Consider the following 17369-nt stretch of genomic DNA (forward strand, 5'->3'; position numbering starts at 1 on the left):
TATGGACATGAGCTTGAGCAAGCTCCAGGTATTGGTGATAGCCAGGGAAGCCTGGCGTGCTGCAGTCCATGGGGTCACGGAGTTGGACAAAACTGAGCAACTGAACTGAACTGAACTCAGTCTCTGCAATTAGAGAAAAGGCCACGCAGCAATGAAGACTCAGCACAACTGAAAATAAATAAAGAAATTAAATTGTATTTTTTAAAAAAGCATTGTTAAAAATACTTGCCTGAAAGCAACTTGGGAGTTCTAGTCTTTTGAAAACATGTTGCCCAATCTGCTTGCTTGGCACCCTATGATAAGTGGTGTATTTCCTTCACCACAATAAATAAGTAAATAAATTTTTTTTTTTTTTAGCCCTCACATTTTACTGATAGCTTTGCCAGGTTTAGAATTCTAAAACTCATTTTCTCCCCCTCAGCATTTTGAATACTTTTGCCAATAGAATGTAAGATCCACTGGAGCAGGATTTTGGTTTGTTTGACTGATATATCCCAAGGATCTAAAATAGTGCCGAGCACACAGTATACACTCAGCATATATTTGTCTTATTGTCTTCTGTTACTAGTATTGCTGAAAAGAAGTTGGGTGATGGTTTGATAATCATTCCTTTTTATTTCTTCCCTTTTTGGAAGCTTTTAGGGTTTCTTTCTGTTCTTAGAATTCTAAAATTTTTCTGGTAGCTCAGATGGTAAAGACTCTGCCTGCAATGTGGGAGACCCAGGTTCAATCCCTGGGTCCCCTGGAGAAGGCAATGGCAACCCACTCCAGCATTCTTGCCTGGAGAATCCCATGGACAGAGGAACCTGGCAGGCTACAGTCCAAACCTTCCCAAAGAGTCAGATACAACTGAGCGACTAACACTTTTCTGTTCTTGAAGTTCTAAAATTTCACCAGGGTGTCTGTATACGTGCTCTTGTTTGTTTTTCCTGCTCAGTAATTGGTGGACTTTTTTTTTTTATAAGGAAATTTATTTCATTATTTCTTGATTATTTCTTTTTCTCCATAGTTGCTATACCTTTTAGAATCACATTTTATAAATATCAGATTTACTAACACTAACTTCCATATGTGTTAATTTTTTTCTCATATTCTCCGTCTTTTTTTAATTTCCTTTATCTTCCAGGTAACCAACTTGATCTTCTATTGTATCTATATTATTTAGCAATTCCATTGAATTTTCATTTTTAGTTTCTATGAACTCTTTCAAGTTCTCTGATTATTATTTTTTATCACAAACTGTAATTGTCTTAAGAATGCAATAGGTTATAAATTTCACCAATGATATAATTAACACTTTTATTGCTCTTATTGGAATTCTTTTAAATATTACTTTTCTTAATTGATTAATAAAAAATGTGATTGGTTTGTGTGTATTAGGTTTTTTTAAAAAAATTCTCTTTAACTGCTTGGATTATCTTTTCCTCCAACCTCAGTTATCTAATTTATTTTCTAAGTCTTTCCCTTTTGCATTGTTTTTTTTTCTCACAAGTTTGATGTTTCCTGTTGTTCATTTGTATGAATAAATTAAGAACTAAACAAACACCTTAATTTAGTAGAGGTAGCTTGTCTGGGTTTCCTCCTCTTCAATTGTTTAGATTTGTTTTCCCAAGAAGCTCTTGAATGACTGACAGCTTTTATATTAGTAGGTGGGGTTTGTGGACAGGAAGACTTCTCGGTGGGGTTTCCTGTGGGTGAAGAAACAAACAAGCAAGTGGGGGTTGGGGCAGTGGAGGGGGTGGGGAGGTAGGGGACAGAATTGAGGGGGTGGGGGGAAACAGAAGTTTTCAGGTGGAATGGGTGGAGATGCATTTTAAGAGTGATTTTGGCTATCCACTCCAATATTCTTGCCTGGACAATTCCATGGACAGAGGAGCCTATGGGCTATAGTCCATGGGGTTGCAAAGTGTTGGACACGACTGACCGACTAACACAATTTCACATGCACTGCTGCTGCTGCTGTTGCTAAGTCGCGTCAATCATGTCCAACTCTGTGCGACCTCATAGACGGCAGCCCACCAGGCTCCTCTGTCCCTGGGATTCTCCAGGCAAGAACACTGGAGTGGGTTGCCATTTCCTTCTCCATTCACATGCACTAAGTACAATGAACTCTGAGTTTATTATAGAGATCCAGAATTTCTTCATTATCTTTTACCAGGTAGGCCACAAAATCCTGACCAAGAACCCTCTCTGAGCTGATAGCTTGCTTCCTAAAGGGCAGTGTGTCTGGCTTTTGGCCTGAGGGCAAAAGTCCCAGCTGCCAAGCTTTGTTTGCACAGGTCAAAGGAAAGGGCCTAACTGTCCCTAGGCACTGAGTCTAGTTCTCTGATGAGGCCACTTGTTATCGCCCCACAGCTCATTAGTGTATAGCTTGCTGAGTGTGAGCTCCCTTCCAGGCCCTCCTTAGGGAAACGTGTTCATTTCTTGTGTCCTGGCCTGCAGTTTGCCATACACTTTCTCTCAGTCCATCCATCTGCTTTTGGTCTTTCACAAATTTCTCAAAACTTGCGGTCTGTTGATGATACTGTTTCTTGTTTCCTATTCCTGTTTTTATCTCATTCTCTTTAAAGACTTTTTCTGTCACTTTGATGGGACTGTGGGAGGTAGTAGAAGGAAATGCATGTGCATAATCCACCGTCTTGTGTGTGTGTATGTGCGTACGGATTAACACGTCTGAAAAGCAAATGTAGTAGTATATCCAGTTAATCCTTTGGGGGAAGGTGGAGTCCTAGAAATGAACAGACTGTAATCTCTGAATTCCTTAGTTGAGTCAAGTGTTTTATCCAGTGAATGCTTATTAAAAAAAACTTTATGCTGAATAATGTGCCAGAAATTACAGTTATGAAGTCTGAAAATAAAAAATTTAAAGTGATATTTAGAGTTATTTTACAAGATTATTTGTATCCCAAAAGGAATATTTGGTCATTGTTGCTTTTCCAGACCCCTTACCTCTGAATTTAGACTTGACTTCCCCAACTCCATAGTAAATTTGAGGGACGACTTGCTGGCATTGTTTTAAGCACAATTTGGTAAGAACTGCTGTTCAACTCATATCCTCTGGCCTATCAATATAATTTGGATTTTCTTGATTCAGATTTCTTGTTTTAGAAATTTCTTCTGTGTAAGTACAAAATATTAAGTCTAAGACAATCAAAAAATTTTTTATTATAAAAAGCAGGATTACAGCTCTGAAATGAGCAATATGCTTAACACTAATAAATCTGTCAAATCTTGGCTCTACCATCACCCTGGGCATCAACCTTGCACCGTGGGCAAATGATTTAAACAAAGCCTCACTTTTTTGAACTTGAAAATGACCATAACAAAAAGCATTTACCTCAGAGGCTACCTCATAGGTTATGAGAATTAAGATAATGTACATAAATCCCTTAGTATAGTCCCTGACTCATTAGGTATTAGCAATCATTATTAACATCTACAAGTAATTCAAATCTATATTACAGAACAGTTCTGGAATAAACATCCAACTTCTTTTTAAGATATTCATAAAATATAGGAAATACTTACTTCCTCATTCCATCTATAGGCATTTTTTGGCAATAAAATATAAATAAAACTGACCATTTCGACCATTTTTACGTGTGAAGTTCAGTGCTTTAAGTATATTCACATTATTGTGTAACCATCACCACCATCCATCTCTAGAACTCTTTTCATCTTGAAAAATAGGAACGCTGTACCCATTAAACAATAACTCCCTACTTTTCCCTTCCCCCAGGGCCTAGTAACCATCATTCTACATTCTGTCTCTATGAATTTGACTACTCTGGACACCTCAAATAAGCGGATTTGTACAATATTTGTCCTCTTGTGATTGGCTTTCTTCACTCAGCATAATGTCCTCAAGGTTCAGTGTAGCATATGTTAGAATTTCATTCCTTTTTTTTTAAATTTTATTTTATTTCCAAACTTTACATAATTGTATTAGTTTTGCCAAATATCGAAATGAATCCACCACAGGTATACTGAATTTCATTCCTTTAAAGACTGAATAATATTCCATTGTATGTATGCTCATTTTGTTTATCTGTTCATCTGTCAATGGGCATGGGTCGCTTTCCCTTTTTGGTTATTGTGAGTAATGCTGCTATGAACACGGGTGTACAAATATCTGATCAAATCCCAGCTGTCATTCCTTATGGGTATATACCCAGAAACGGAAGTGCTGGTCACGTGGCACCTGACTTTTTCACTCTCACTTTTGTCTTTTGGTGTCCCACACCAGTTTGCATTCCTGTATTTGAGAGATGTAAAAGTCACACACCAGACATGTCTTCTTCTCTGTTTCATAGATAGACATGCTAATTTATCTCTTCAAAGAGAGGAGATGAGGTCCTTTTCCTCACTGGCACAGAGTCTGCCTGCATTGTCCCATTGTGATGACTCACCTGGCTGATCCACTTACCATCCCACAGACAATCAAAAACTCTGGGGACCAGGGGTCATGCTGTGGCCCCAGTTATTTGAGATGGGTGCACCCTTTCTGCTAGCCATCAGAAATAGCTCTACAAGGACTACCCCTCAACTACTCCAAGGACAAGAATTGGTGAAGAGATCTTTTACTTTTCCCTTTAAACTCACTGCCATTTAATAGTGCTACAAATGGTCTTTGAATACTTGAAATGTGCCAGAAGTGTGCAAGGCAACAGGGGTGCAAAAGTTTGCGAGGCTTGGCCTCTCAGTTTAGTGGGGAGCTTATAGATATCTTCCCTACATCCCCTCAGATTAAATGATAACTAGACTATCTCATTCAAGGATGTTAAAAAATTGGCAAACAGTATTTTGATGTGCTTTGGCAGTGGTGGGTCTTGGTTTGGTAGGTTCTGTAACTGTAATTTATGAGCCCTGTGAAGAAAATAATACAAAATTATGAGTTCAAAATAAGATACAATGGGGGCTTCCCTGTTGGCTCAGTGGTAGAACAATCTGCTTGCCAACGCAGGAAACACGGGTTTGATCCTTGATCTGCAAAGATCCCACATGCCGCAGAGCAAATAAACCCATGCACCACAGCTACTGAGCCTGTGCTCTAGAGCCCGGAGCCACAGCTACTGAAGCCCACCCACCCTAGAGCCTGTGCTCTTCAAGGAGAGAAGCCACTGTGATGAGAAGCCGACTCACCGCAGCTAGAGAGTAGCCCCTGCTCGTGGCAACTAGAGAAAAGCCTGCATAATAATGAAGACCCAGCATAGCCAAAAATAAATAAAATTATAAAAATATAGTCACAACCATGATACACATTAAAAAAAAAGAGAGAGAGACACAAGGCTATGGAAGGGATAAGAGCAAGTGAAGGGGGTTTACTCCAAAGCACAAATTTTATTAACTTTACAGTAAATCTTTGGAGAAAGACATGGCACCCACTCCAGTATTCTTGTCTGGAAAATCCCATTGACAGAGGAGCCTGGTGGGCCACAGTCCATAGGGTGGTAGAGTTGGACACGACTGAAGCAACTTGCACGCATGCACAGTAAATCTGATTATAGATTTGAAGAATATTGAAAGAATCCTTTAGCTCTGAAATCTCTCCTTCAATAGTCCTTATGGTGGGCCTAAAGTTTCTGTCATTTTCATTCTATAGTTAAGAAATAAAGAGCTCAGTGATACTGGGAATGTTTGGGTGCCAGATGACACTTTAAGACAATCAGGCTTGAAGGATAAAACAGGGTTTTAAAAAAATACCATGTTCATTGTAAAATATACAGAAAGACAAAGAGAAAAACAAATTCACCTATTAATTGCTCTACTATCCAGAAATAATCACTGCCAACATTTTGGGGAATAGCTTCCCAGTCTGTTTTATATTTCCTCAAATGTATAACCTGTTTTTAAATTTATCATTATTATATTTTGCATAACAGTACTCAGGAATATCTCCAGACCATGCATTTCATCAATATATACTTAAACATCTTAAGAAATTTTTTCTTATGAAAAGAAAAAATAAGAAATCTAAATGCTACAGTTAACTGATCTTCGAGGTTAGACAGATGGATAGCATTTAAAAAATGTAGTTGCCGCCACCTAAAGGAAAAGACTAAAAAATAGTGAAATGACATTTTAAGACATGTTTGATATATGGCTTCCCTGGTGACTCAGACAGTAAAGAATCTGCCTGCAATGTGGGAGACCTGGGCTTGATCCCTGGGTTGGGAAGATTCCTTGGAGAAGGGCATGGCAACCCACTCCAGTATTCTTGTCTGAAGAATCCCCATGGACAGAGGAGTCTGGAGGGCTACAGTCTATGAGGTTGCAAAGAGTCGGATACAACTGAATGACTAAGCACAGCACAAAGGAGAATGCTAAAAATAGTGAAATGACATTTTAAGATATATTTGATATATTAAGTTGAGATATTAAGGGGGCTAATCTTCTTGTTTTGTCGTTTTTCTTTTGCCAATTTGTTTTTTCCCTTCCTTTAAAAATTATTAAATTATTAAACATTTAAAAATAATTTTATTAAAAATTATTCACTTGAATAGATAATATATTTTCTAGCATAAAATTTTAAATAACAATATGATGTATAGGAAAAGTAGGTCTCTTTCTATCCCTTCCTGTCTGATCGCAGTTCCCCTCCATAGAAACAGTCACGGTTAGCAGTTCTTTGTGTATCTTTCCAGAAATTATACATATACAAGATTCAATGTTTGTGCATGGGAATATATTGATACATATATCTGTTTTCCCCACAAAGTGATGGTGTACAGGACCCACCCCTCCCCGCTTTGTTTTCACTATCCGGTTGTTCATGTCATCATTTATTGCTTGGCTTTTTTTTAAAGCTTGCACTTTACTCTATTTAACCATGACCTGTTTAAGATAATGGTTAAACATATAGTTATCCCTCAACTGACAGATATTAAAGTTGTCTCTGTTTTGCTATTTCTTGTTCAGTGATGTGATGAACTTCTTTGTACATAAATCCTTGTACATGTGTCAAAAATAGATTAGAATCCTGGAAAAGAAATCACTGAGGCTTTTGATTTCTTATCCAGCTCTAAGTCTCCCCACTCTAGGTTCTCCCCTTTTCCCAAAATAATTATGTTGCAATGTCTAGTTTAGTTGAGTCAGTGCTTATATAATTATGACTATCAAATATTATTCACCACTGAATCAGATATTATATCATAACCATATCTTCTTATATAACCTGCTTTTCCTGGCATTAATAATTGCTAATCCCCCCCTTACTTCTGATGAAATTGTTTAGTTTTCTACATGTCATCACTTTTTGTCCCCAGATAATCCAACAAATTTGGCAAACTCTTAGTAATAATTTTCCCCCAAATTCTCAAACACAGTAAATAATCAGTTCTATTTTTCTCCTTAAATGTCTCCCCTTCACACTCGCACAGGCTTCTGTTCAAGTAGGAATGGCTACTTGCCAGGTGTGATAAACATCCATCATCCTAGGACTCCCCCTTTGCCAGTCTCCTGTATGCATCCTGATTATTTTTTTCTTCCCCTAGATTTCATGTCTTCCTGTTTCTTGTTTACTCTACATTGTGCTGAATTATGCGCCTTGATAGCTTCCTCTTAGATGATGCATTGTGGGCATATCATTCAAAACTTGCATACCACCCTTACATTTTGTGACAGCTTGGCGAAATAGAAACTTTTCGTTTATAAGCTACTGAGGGTGTTGCCTTATTGTTTTCTAGCATTTTGAATTGCTGTTTTAAAGTCTGATGTCAGTCAGATTGCTGATTGTTAGTTAGTACATGAAGTGACCACATTTTTCATCTGGGGAACTTTTAGAATCTTCTTTTTATGCCCAGTGTTCTGAAATTTTAGGATGATGTGCCTTAGAGAGTGTGGCAGATGCTGCTGTTGGGCCATCAGAAAGCATGCCTTCCTTTGCAGAACAGCAGGGTAGTGGGAAGCCATGCGGGCCCTGCGTGGTATCCCCCAGCCCACCCACATCTAGGAAGACCCTTGAGACCAGTTCTCTACAACAGAAGGAGTATGAGTAGAACGGATGTGTCTGTCATGTGGTGATGGGATCAGGCGAATGGACTGAGGTGTGGGAAGCCAGAAACAGGGGTGTACTGGGCTCTTGGCTCATCAGTATCAAGCAGGGGGTGGGGTGAGTGACCCAATGTGGTGTTCTTAAAGCCACTGGAAGTCTTCCAGCTTCAGCCCCACTCTCTGCCCCCACCCCTGCCTGGTGCTTGGTGACCCTCTGGGAGAAGTGACTCGTCTTGCACACAGCCCTTTCTCCTGGCTCTCAGGGTTGCAGTTTTCTTACTTTTGATAAATTAGTTGCCTCTCATTCATTCATTTTTCTATTTTCCAAAAATTTACAGAAATTCTTTTCTGCTTTGTGAGTTGTATCATTTTCCTTCTGTTCACTGTTATTTTAGTGAAGTTTGGGTGGATCCAGAAGTGTATTTGTTTTCTAGGGTCACTATGCATCGCTTCTTGGCCTTTCGGCTAAGATCAAGTGTAGGGTCACTATGCAAATTGCCACTAAATTGGTGACTTAAAAAAACAGAAATTTATTTTTCATTTCTAGAGGCCAGACATCTGAAATCAAGGTGTCAGCAGGGCCACATTCCTCTTGGAGGCTCCAGGGGATAATCTGTTCCCAGGTCTCCCAGCTTTTGATGGCTGCCAGCATTCCTTGGCTTGTGGCTGCATCACTCCAGTCTCTGTCCCTGGGATCTCATTGCCTTCCCCAGTGTCTGCGTAACACCTCTGCCTTCCCTCTCCTAAGAAGATGCTTGTTGCTGCATTTAGGGCCCACTCAGATAATCCAGAGTAATCTCCCTACCTCAAGGGCCTTAATCACATCTGCAATCTACTTTATCATTTGAAGTAACATTCATAGGTTCTGGGGATTAGGGCACAGACATATCTTTGGGAGTTTTTATTTATCCTACACACAGAAAATAAAAGCATATGGTCAGTCTACTCTATTTGGGAATTCTTTCTAAGTCTTCTAATACCTTTAGATTTTCTTTTCTCTATTTTTAGCTGTGCTGGATCTTCCTTGCTGTGTGCAGGCAACTCTGTAGTTGCGGTGCTCAGTCTTCTCATTTCAGTGGCTTCTCTTGCTGTGCAGCATGAGCTCTAGGCAAGCAGGTTTCAGTAACTGCGGCTGGTGGGCCCAGAAGTTGCAGCTTGTGGCCTCTAGAGAGCGGTCTCAGTAGTTGGTCTCAGGCTTAGTTGCTCCACGGCATGTGGGATCTTCCCAGAACAGGAATTGAACTCTGCATTGCAAGGGAGATTCTTAACCACTGGACCACCAGGGAAGCCTCTAAATTTTCTTTTAGACATTTATATCTCTGATCCAGTTGGAGTTTGTTGGAGAATGAAGCTTCTCTGATATCCCAAACACTAATTAATAAATATTTTTCTTTCTCCCTTAGGAAACAAGGGTGAATAGCTCTTAAGAGGAAAAAAATAAATAAAACATTCACGTTTGTTTTTCTACACTAAATACAAAAGTATTTAAAACAAAAATTTTTTAAAATAGATATAATTTTGGATTTTTGTCTTCACTCACTCTGGATTGTGAAGTATGTGAGTGACATGCCCATCTGTGCGTGGAGAACAGAAAACCCCTTCTCCAGTATCACTCATCTGATGGGAACACCCCAGCCTCATGCATCAGGATGAAATATTACAGGCACTAGTATTACTCCTACAGACAGACAATAGTGGGAGTAGCGAGTGCTACCCTTCGCTTCCTTCTGGCTTTCTAGTCTCCTTGGAACAACATCCTCTGAGGCCTGTGATCCTGTCCCTGCAAAACATGTAGTGGGTGGTCGAAGACAAAGCAAGACAGGTCCCTGGACAGACTTCCCGGGAACCACAGGCCTGGCCAAACCCCAACCTGAGCCTGAATAAGAGCCAAATGCTCACATTTTCACCTCATTTGTGACATATCCTGGGGCAAATAGCCAATTGCCTCCATGGCAGGAACTTCCTTTGCAGGCTACAAATAAGGATTTTTCTATCTCAGCCTTCTTTTAACTTACTTTAGGAAAATTTAGAGTACATCAGGAATAATTGTTTTCTTTTAAAGCACTGTAATTTAGTTTCTTTCTGGACTTTGAGTGTATGAGTCACATTTTGCAACAGCACCATGAGATGCAAATAGACAAATATTTTTTCTGAAAACTCGATTTTCAAGCTAGATCTTTCATTCCTACTTGTTAGTTTTAGTCTTAATAGTGACGTTCAGTTCAGTTCAGTTGCTCAGTCATGTCCGACTCTTTGCAACCCCATGGACTGCAGCATGCCACGCCTCCCTGTCCATCACCAACTCCTGGAGCTTACTCAAACTCATGTCCATTGAGTCGCTGATGCCATCCAACCATCTCATCCTCTGTCGTCCCCTTCTCCTCCTGCCTTCAATCTTTCCCAGCATCAGGGTCTTTTCCAATGAGTCAGTTCTTCACATCAGGTGGCCAAAGTATTGGAGTTTCAGCTTCAGCATCAGTCCCTTCAATATTCAGGACTGATTTCCTTTAGGATTGACTGGCTTGATCTCCTAGCAGTCCAAGGGACTCTCAAGAGTCTTCTCCAACACCATAGTTCAGAAGCATCAGTTCTTCAGTGCTCAGCTTTCTTTATAGTCTAACTCTCACATCCATACATGACTACTGGAAAAACCATAGCTTTGAGTAGACAGACCTTTGTTGGAAAAGTAATGTCTTTGCTTTTTAATATGCTGTCTACATTGGTCATAGCTTTTCTTCCAAGGAGCAAGTGTCTTTTAATTTCATGGCTGCAGTCACCAACTGCAGTGATTTTGGAGTCCCCCAAAATAAAGTCCTTTAACAGGTCCTGCCACACTCAGTGTCCCCAACCCTGCAGCAGGCCACCGCTGACCCATGCTCCACCGGAAACTCCTGGACAGCCACAGACAAATCTGGGTCAGTCTTTTGTGGGGCCACCGTTCCTTTCTCCTGGGTCCTGGTGTACACAAGGTTTTGTTTGTGGCCCCCAAGGGTCTGTTTCCCCAGTCCTGTGTAAGTCCTGGGGGCTCTATGGTGGGGTAAATGGCAACCTCCTTCAAGAGAGCTTATGCCATACCCAGGTCTGCTGCACCCAGAGACCCTGGCCCTGTGGCAGGCCACTGCTGACCCGTACTGCTGCAGGAGACTCTCAAACACTCAAAGGCAGGTCTGGCTCATTCTCTGTGGGGTCTCCTGGTGTGCACAAGGTTTTGTTTGAGCCCTCCAAGCATCTCTGGCAGGTATGGGGTTTGATTCTAAAGGCAATTTTGATTCTAAAGGCGATTTTGTGAACCAGCCGACCCAAGAGTTGTTTAAGGCAGAGGAAACCAGATCACTGGCTTAGAGATTGGGTTCTACTCTCTCTAAGAGGCCATCAGGGTCAGGTTCCTCCTTGCTTTCTTACAGCCCTTGTCCTTCTATAACCTTGGCTATTGAGAATGGGCTCAGACCACGCCTACGACTTTCCATTCCTCACTGATGTTCTTATCCAACTGAAATTCAATGGCTGATCATTTTAATCATCTCCTTGAACACACTCCAAGCACCCTTTTCCATCTCATGGGATTCTACTTTCTTGGACCATCCCAACCTTATTAACTCCAGGTGGCCCTGTCTTCCCTCATTGAGTGTAGCAGCAGAGCATGCAACCTCATGAACTGGGTTCACTTTACATTCCTGGAGGCCCTTATGCAGCCCAGTAATCTTATGAGTTTCCCTGGTCCTTCTGTCCCCTCACTGTCCTCACGGGTTGATGGAGAGGACAGAGCCCTCCCTCGCCGTGTGGATAAGAGAGGGCCAGTACTGTGAGTCCAAGCTCACTCAGCCCCAGCTCTCCTTCCTGAACTCTCTCTCCACTCACCGTGTCATCACACTCCTCAGAGGATAGCTCCCATCTCTGGAGAACTGTATTCTTATTCAGTCACACCCACTAAGTCTATTCAAAGAATCAAGGAGGCAGGGGGCTCTTGGTGGTTGACAAAGGCGTGGAGGTACATAAGATGGGGTATCTATTTTTACTGATTTCCCTGTTAATCTTGGGTCAGTTATCAATTTCTGTCTCTGAGGTTTGCTCTCAGGATGATCTACAGGAGACCATCTTAAAAGTGGTAGAGTACTAAGTTCATCCATGAACTATAATTCATTATTTGTAATTCAATAAATTTTAGTAGCATCACAATGTTGAAATCTTGCAGAAACATTATATATCTGGTTATTAATCAGTCATAGTAATTTAGGTAATCACAAGCCTTCTTTTTATACTTTTTTCTCTTTCCTTCTAGCACACATGTGTTTACCATAAACCCACAGTCTCATGACTTTAATTTTAATACAAAGATTAGCCTTATAATTTCAATATAACTATTAATCTTTTATATATAACCCAAAGTATGTCACAAATCAGCCTCCATCCCACCTCAGTTTCTAAAGTTCAAAGTTGTGCACACTTGAAAAAACAAACCTTTGGTGTCCAAATAAAAATCAGAATTGCTTTTCTTTCCACGGTACATTGCTTTGTGTTGCTACATATACTCTATACATTCATGGAGTTCATTTCACCCTCCTTCACCTCCCGTCACACCAACCGACTAGACAGAGCCCTGGCTAGATGCCTAATGAGCTCTAAGGGTCTGGAATCCACAGTAGATTCCCAGTTCCAATCCTTCTTTGTGTGATTTCACAATCTGCCAAAAACTGCTTCCTTTCTATTCTGGCTCCATCTATTGGACAAAAATGACCAGTGCTTGCCTAATTTCCCCGTTGTGGTTTTGCTTGCAAATCTTCAAATTAAACAGAACTCTAATATATCTTACTTTAACATTATACTTAAATGTGACTCTGTGAAACTCTATTATTCCTGGACAGGAATTTAAATAGTTTTTGATCATACCTCATGGACACATTTCCTTCTTTGGAGGAACGTTCCCATGTTCCTTAACAGTCAATAGTGGGTTAACGAGAGCTTATGGAAGCTGGAAACTTCTATTCATTTTCAGTGATTCTCAATTACTATTTTCAATATGCAAAGTTTCCCTTTATGGAAGATCTTCTGTTGATAATTGTTACTTCTATTAGAATCACAGGAACTGACCTGGGTCTTCGGTTCTAAGTGAACACATTGTTTATATGACTTTCCAATCCCTTTGCCCTCCTTATCTCAGGAAAATCTGGTCCACCAGGTTATCCACATATTTCTAGCACTTTGAATTTCATTTCTGGCTGTTTCACAGTACTTCTACTCTCAAGTCCAAGGATAAATATCTTTAGTTCATTAATTCTTTCAACTAATATTTATTGAATGCTTACTATGGACAGAACATTGATTTATTTAAATCAAAGTATGTAATATATTTGTTGGGAGTATGTTAAAGTTGCTACCCTCCTAGTTTGGAGAAAAAGGAACCCTCCTACACTGTTGATGAGAATGTAAATGGGCATAGCCACTAACTATGGAGAGCAGCATGGAAGTTCCTTAAAATAGAAATTATTCCTAAAAATAGAGTTACCATATGATCCAGCAATCCTGTTCCTGGCCATGTATCTGGAGAAAATTCTAATTCAAAAAGATACACGCACCCCAGTGTTCACAGCCTCACCATTTATATAGCTAAGACATTGAAGTAATCTAAGTGTCATCAATACATGAATGGATGAAAAACGTGACATGATGGATCACAATGGATATGTTACATATATTGGAATACTGTTGTTGTTGTTGAGTTTCTAAGTCATGTCAGACTCTTTGTGATCCCATGACTGCAGCACACCAGGTTTCCCTGTCCTTGAAAGTGAAAGACTACTCAGCCATAAAAGGAATGAAATCATGCCATTTGCAGCAACACAAATGCACATAGAAATTATCATACTAAGTGAAATAAGTCTGAAAGAAAAAGATCATATTATATCATTTTATGTGAAATCTAAAAAAATGATACAAATGAACTTATTTACAAAGCAGAAACAGACTCACAGACATAGAAAACAAACTTATGGTTACCAAAGAGGGAAGTGGGTGGGGGAGGGATAAAGTAAGAGTTTGGGATTAGCAAATACAAACTACTATGTATAAAATAAACAAACAACATGGTCCTACTCTATAGCACAGGGAACTATATTCCACATCTTGTAATAATCTATAATGGAAAAGAATCTGGAAAAGAATATATGTATATATTTATATATTAATTTATATCACTTTTAGATTCCATATATATATGGATATATATATGGATATGTATATATACACACACACATACAGTTTCTGTGTTAGCATGCAAGAAACTAATACAACATTAAAAATTGTGTTCTTAAAGACAAGGGGAGGAAGCATTTGTAGAGGGAAAGAGTAATTGATATGACAAATGCTGCTGATGAATCAAGAGGACTGAAAATTGGCCATGACATTTACACGTGGAAATTGTTGATTATCTTGACTCAGGAAATCTCAGTGAAGTGATGACACAGAAGTCTGACTTTAATGGTCAAAAAGAGAATGGAGGAGGGAAAACGAACACAGAACACACAGAACTATTTTGAGGAATTTTTCTATAAAAGGGAACAAAGAACAGTGGCTGAAGGGACGTGTGTCTTTAAACCAACTCCATGGAGGTGTATTTTATATACAGTATAATAAACGCTTACATTTTAAGTATACTCTTCTATGAGTTTTTGATATATGTCCATTAACTAGTTACTACTACTACAGTGAACATATAGGACATTTGCATCACCCTAGAAAGTTCCCTCACACTTCTTGCTATCAGTGCTTTCTCATCCTCAAACCCAGGCAACCACTGATCAGATTTCCAACATCACTGGTTTAACCAGTTCTAGACAATATCAGCTTCCCAGGTGGCACGGTGGTAAAGAACCTGCCTGCCAATGCAAGAGACAGAAGAGACTTGGGTTCAACCCCTGGGTTGGGAAGATCCCCTGGAAGAGGGCATGGCAACCCACTCTGTATTCTTGCCTGGAAAATCCCATGGAAAGAGGAACCTGGTGAACCATGGTCCATAGAGTTGGATATGATTGACGCGACTTAGCATGAAGCATGCAGACTTAATATCATGGAATCGTACAATATACAATTTCTGTGTTTGGCTTCTTTCTCTTTTTTCTCCCTGCAGTTGTGTATATCATTCTCTTTTTTAACTTAAAACAATTTTAAATTGGAGTATAAGTGCTTTATAATGTCATGTTGGTTTATGCTGTACAACACGAATCAGCTATAAGTATACATATGTCCCCTCCCTTGTAAGCCTCCCTCGCACCCCCCACCCCACCATCCCACACCTCCAGGTTATCACAGAGCACCAAGCTGAGCTCCCTGTATTACACAGCACTAGTTATCTATTTTACACATGCAAATGTATATAAGATCATTCCTTTGTAAATATGTACATGTTTACAAATTCTGTACATTATGCAGAATTCAGTAAAACATTTTTGTATTATAAAAATGTGAAAAAATAATATCCAAGTGTATACCATAATGATTATATATTTGCATATGCTGCAAAATGATCACCATAATAAATCTAGTTAACATCTATCACTACACATCATTATAAACTTTTTGTTTGCTTCTATATATACTATACTTACATACACATTATAAGTATATATGGCGGCTCAGTCGGTAAATAATCCACCTGCAGTCCAGGAGACTGCTTGCCATGAAGGAGACCAGGTTCAATCCCTGGACTAGGAAGGAGAAGAATCCCTGGAGAAGGAAATGGCAACTCACTCTAATGGCAGAAAGCAAAGAGGAACTAAAGAGCCTCTTCACGAAGGTGAAAGAGGAGAGTGAAAAAGCTGGCTTCAAGCTCAACATTCAAAAAACTAAGATCATGGCATCTGGTCCATCATATCATGGCAAATAAATAGGGAAACAATGGAAACTGTGACAGATTTTATTTTCTTGGGCTCCAAATCACTGCAGATGGTGACTGCAGCCGTGAAATTAAAAGATGCTTGCCCCTTGGAAGAAAAGCTACGACAAACCTAGACAGCATATTAAAAAGCAGGCACATTACTTTGCCAACAAAGGTCTGTATAGTCAAAGCTATGGTTTTTCCAGTAGTCATGTACGAATGTGAGAGTTGGACCACAAAGAAGGCTGAGCACCAAAGAATTGATGCTTTCGAACTATGGTATGGAAGAAGACTCTTGAGAGTCCCTTGGACTGCAAGGAGATCAAACCAGTGGATCCTAAAGGAAATCAATCCTGAATATTCATTGGAAGGTCTGATGCTGAAGCTGAAACTCCAATACTTTGGCCACCTGATGCAAAGGACTGACTCACTGGAAAAGACCCTGATGCTGGGAAAGATTGAAGGCAGGAGGAGAAGGGGATGACAGAGCACAAGATGGTTGGATGGCATTACTAACTCAGTGGACAAGAGTTTGAGCAAGCTCCGGGAGATGGTGAATGACAGGGAATCCTGGCATGCCGCAGTTCATGGGGCTGCAAAGAGTCGGATGTGACAGAGCAACTGAACAATAACAACTCCCTAGTTCACACCTTGTCTTTTTCTCTTAACAATGTACCTTGGAAATTACCTTACAGCAGTACACACAAAGACCTTCGTTTATTTTTTCCAGCTGTATATTATTGAATTGTGGGACAATGCCACAGTTTATTTAACTGATTTCCTAATGAAGGACACTTGAAGGCCATTTTTAATATTTTGCTATTATAGACAATGCTACAAATAAATAAAACCATACACATACCATTTCATATTATACACATCTGTATCAGAAGGACAAATTCCCAGAAGTGGAATTCTTGAGTTCAAGAGTAAATGAATTTGTAACTTTTGTAAATACTGACATGTGCTCAGTTGTGTCTGAGTCTTTGTGACCCCGTGGACTGCACCCCACCAGGCTCCTCTTTCCATGGGATTTTACAAGCAAGAATACTGGAGTGGGTCGCCAGTTCTTCCTCCAGGGGATCTTCCTGACCAAGGGATCGAACCCACATCTCCTGCATTGGCAGGCGGGTTCCTTACCACTAGCGCCACCTGCGAAGCCTGTACTGTCCCCCATAGAAGTCGGACCATTGTCCACGTCAAGTAGGCCTATATCAGAGTGCCTGCTTCCCCACAGCCCCACCAACACTGTGCTGTCTAAACAGTGGATTTTTAAGTAATTTGACAGGGAAAATGGTATGCAGGGTGATTTTAATTTGCAGGAAGATATAGCTTTTAGAAAAGAGTTGGGAAGTTGAAATGCTGGTCAAAATTCAAGGTAAATTTTAGTAGAAATGGATTCTTCAAAGCAGAGGCCCCAAGTCTGAAGCTTTGCAACAGACTAACACATAACAAATGACTCTTGAACAAAACAAAAAATATTTTTCTGTAACTCAAGAGTTTTAGG

The 17369-nt window shown here is 39.9% G+C and overlaps 1 non-coding gene across 1 annotated transcript; it reads left to right on the forward strand.

Annotated features, from left to right (window-relative positions):
• Positions 1-8437: 8437 nt before the first annotated feature.
• Positions 8438-8629, forward strand: LOC133227203 (U2 spliceosomal RNA). Its single transcript, XR_009729758.1, has one exon. It is a non-coding gene; the product is annotated as a U2 spliceosomal RNA (small nuclear RNA).
• The last annotated feature ends 8740 nt before the right edge of the window (positions 8630-17369 follow it).

This window comes from Bos javanicus, chromosome 15 (genome assembly GCF_032452875.1).
Source record: "Bos javanicus breed banteng chromosome 15, ARS-OSU_banteng_1.0, whole genome shotgun sequence".
Taxonomy (NCBI): Eukaryota; Metazoa; Chordata; class Mammalia; order Artiodactyla; family Bovidae; genus Bos; species Bos javanicus.